The sequence below is a fragment of the Agrilus planipennis genome, unplaced genomic scaffold (genome assembly GCF_000699045.2).
Source record: "Agrilus planipennis isolate EAB-ADULT unplaced genomic scaffold, Apla_2.0 scaffold49, whole genome shotgun sequence".
In the NCBI taxonomy this organism is placed as follows: domain Eukaryota; kingdom Metazoa; phylum Arthropoda; class Insecta; order Coleoptera; family Buprestidae; genus Agrilus; species Agrilus planipennis.
The window spans coordinates 761995-765645 of NW_020438913.1; the positions used below are offsets into that span (position 1 = coordinate 761995).

Below are 3651 nucleotides of genomic sequence, written 5' to 3' on the forward strand. Positions count from 1 at the left end.
ATTTATTAATTTTAAATTTGTGAATTCTATACACTGTCGCACCCTTTTTTTGCAGAGAGTTCTGAGGGATAAAGAGTTCTAAAGTACCTGATAGTTTTTGCAGAGTTCTGCAAAATTCGATGATTTTGAAAAGATTCTTTTCCAAGTCTTAGCCGGAGTTCTGGGCTCTCCCGAAAGAGTTGTAGCGATAAAATGTTCTTGTACTTTCGGGAGAACTCGATTGTTATAATGTTAATTGAAAAATAGGGCCAATATTAGGTCAAAGTATGTAACGTTGAATATAAACTAAGAAAATCCATTTTGACAGTACATCCTAGTAACAATGCTCTCGTTTATGAGCTATATAAAATTAGGTCCTTCACTATAAATTGGCTACAAAATATGATACAAATTAGAAGCTTGAGATTATCCTGTACAAAATGAATTCCTTCACTACAAATTAGGTATGTATATACAAAATATGATGAAAATTAGAGCCAGAGATCGAATGATTGTGGAACAAATATAAGGATCGAATAGCATATCATGGCAGATTATCTGATTTTTCGAGATTTGAGCTACAATTGACTTATAGTTTAGATGCGAGGGTTGAATATGTGATCTGCTAGCATACACCTTTCATTTTTTTTTGTATTACTCTAAATTCTACTTAAATGTTAAAATTTATTAATCTTCGAAAACGTCAGTATTTTCAGTTCATTAACTATTTGAATTTAGTGTCCGGTAATCCATAATGCCAGGAACCCCAGGACGTTGACTTTGTTCTGGAAACTTGAAAAAAAGCATTATTTATTTGCACCTGAGTTGTTGCTCAGTCCATTCCTTTTCACCTGACAGTCTAGACTCTAGACGGATATACTAACTGTTATATTCTGGCACTAACCCAGTTTCAGTAACTGAGGCACTTTTACTTGTCATGCAAGGACGTCCTTGCAAAGACTTAACTGGCGTAAGCGATCAGTAGCAATGCGGTGCTTTGAATTACAATAATGCCACGAAAGTAAGTAATAAATGCACTCAAAAGAAAGAATTAACAGGATTCGTTTCAATACTTTTGCGGAATTGTATTACCTATCCACAAAATATCTAATATTACGAAATACGACAATCAATTTGAATTTCTTATTTTTATAAGTAAATAAATAATAAGAAGTTGAATAAACTGTCTTCATCATCATTATAAGGTCATCAGCCCTAAGGCTGGTTGGAGACGTACCTCCACTCTTTCCTATCCTGAGCTAATCTTCGCATTTCCCTAAAACTAGAACAACCGACATCCTTAACTATTTGCGAACAGTAATCTAAGCGAAGTCTACCTCTACCCCTCCTAACTCCTGTTTCTGCTTCTAATATGTCTCTGACTAGACATCTATGCCTGAGAAGGTGTCCTACCAACCTATCTTACCTATTTCTTATTGACTTCCATAGAGTCCTCTGTTCTCCTATTCTTTCTAATACCTCTTCATTTCTAACCTTTTCTATCCACGTTATCCTCATCATTTGCCATTATTATTGATGACATATCCCGAGGTAGTCCCACCCCGACATCGAATGGGGGACTAGTTTACGTCCGGAGTGCTTTACCAATGAGGACGCCATCATTTAATTTGTATAGTAAATTTTACTCGGGATCATAATGTGGTGGTTTTCCGTTGCCTTCCACATTACAATATTGTGCATCAGAGTGCCACCCTGTGTTCTGAAAGAGCTGCTGCTCTCAGGGACAGTCTGGTTTCTCTTTAAGAATCCCCTATTATGGTTGAACCTATGGTTCGGCTTCCTAGTCTAGTTTGTACTAAAATAAATTTGAAGTGTCTAAACTACAAAGACAGCTTTCATTCCTGCAACCAGGAAAAGTCGTACTTTCGGGAAATAGGATATGATAAAAAGGTCGTAATCTTGCATAGGAAAGAAAGTACGTACGATACCCCGTCTGGGTGGTATGCCTCCGTCGACCATTTTGGCCAAAGCATAAAAAATATGTCGCCCAACGTGGGGCTCGAACCCACGACCCTGAGATTAAGAGTCTCATGCTCTACCGACTGAGCTAGCCGGGCACCTGACGAAACTTTCCTTACATTAAGTTTTATTGGACGTATCCTATTAGAATGTGTTTTTTATAATTCTTTAATTATTTTATTTGAGTTTAACTTCGTTAATTTCATACAAATGATCTCTTAGTTTCAACGAATAAATTGCATTTCATTTTACTTATAGTTTACTGTAATTTTCAATTTGTTATAATTTAAAGGAACCTATCTAATTTAATAAGTTTACTATAAAATCTACTATATAAAAAATTAAATCAATCTGTAAATTCCTTTTTCTAAGAATACAGTTCTAATTAACCTGATTATAGTAATCTTCGTACAATACTTCTCGTTAATAGATGGAGGGATCCTATCAACAATTTAAATTGACGACAGATGTCCCAAGTATTAACAATTTTTGTTAAAGTCCAACCTTTGTAGATCTATTATCTATGAGTCCAACTTTGTCGTGTTTATTCGTCTGTCATGATGTGAAATTTGTTCCATCTATGTGTCGGTTTCATGTCGAGTTTTGTGTGCTCTTCAGTTTCATTGTACGTTAAAATGTTTATTTGTAGATAATTAGTGTGACCAAGTGTACATAAATAAATTATTAAGTTTTTTATAAGTCTTCTAAGCTTCTTCTATACGTAAATTGTTGCTCAAATATTTTCCTGCACCGAGGAAATAATTTTTCAATGTTATGGTCGTAGTTCCACATACTTGGAAGAAAAATTCTCACTTTCACGTACCTTCTGCTTTTGAAGACTTTAGAAACAATTTTCAATCGAAAATAGGTGAGTTTTGTATTATTTCTTTTTAGTTATTGTTATAGAAGAAATAAATATCTAGAAAATAGAAATATCTACAGCCTATGGATAGAGATAATAAAACAACTATTTGTAGCTGGTACTGGAAAACTTGTTTACGTTTGTTATTATTATATTATTTTCTATTAATTGAGGTGATTCATAGATGACGTACATACCTATGTGGTTTTTACAAGCAAAATATTTTATTCAAAGTTATTGTTTGCATGTGTACTTAATATTTAAAATACTTTTTCATAATACCCTTTCATCAGTAAATACTGTATAAAAATTACATAACTATTTTACAGTTTTACCTTGAATGAATATTTGGGTAAAAAGCTTGTTGTTCAATTTTGTTTGTCCAGTATTTTAGCCTTCACTATACCGTTATAGTTATCTTAAAGTATATATAGATGGAACCACAATAAATAGTACGTATACATAAATATAAATCTATAACAAGAGTAGCCTACCAACTTTTGTGGCACCAGAAACAAAAATTTTATAATAGCTTTTTGGTTTTGGTAGGTAAACTATATGATAAAACAATTATTATTACGTCGATTTACATCTGTGTAGGAATAAAAATTACGTAGACTATTAAAAAAAGAAAAAAATTACTGTCAGTCAAGGTTCTTCTTTTAGTTACAGCATTAATACCAATATCCTACTAAATAGAATATTATAATGCATCCCAATTTATAGTTTATGTCACAATTTCTTACTTTTATTTCTTGACAATATTTATACTTTCTTACCAATAAAACTATTTTGTACTTTTGTACAGTTTGATGCACTTGCATATTTAT

The 3651-nt window shown here is 32.6% G+C and overlaps 1 protein-coding gene and 1 non-coding gene across 2 annotated transcripts in view; one reads left to right on the forward strand and one right to left on the reverse strand.

Moving 5' to 3' along the window:
* Nucleotides 1–1984: 1984 nt before the first annotated feature.
* Nucleotides 1985–2057, reverse strand: Trnak-cuu. The gene has a single exon. It is a non-coding gene; the product is annotated as a tRNA-Lys (tRNA).
* A 436-nt stretch (nucleotides 2058–2493) lies between these two features.
* The window catches only part of LOC108733433 (protein GDAP2 homolog), a 40260-nt gene continuing 39102 nt past the window's right edge, over nucleotides 2494–3651 (forward strand). Inside the window, exon 1 of the mRNA XM_018464603.2 lies at nucleotides 2494–2827. The gene's annotated coding sequence lies outside the window, so the exon portion shown is untranslated. The remainder of the gene's footprint in view (nucleotides 2828–3651) is intronic.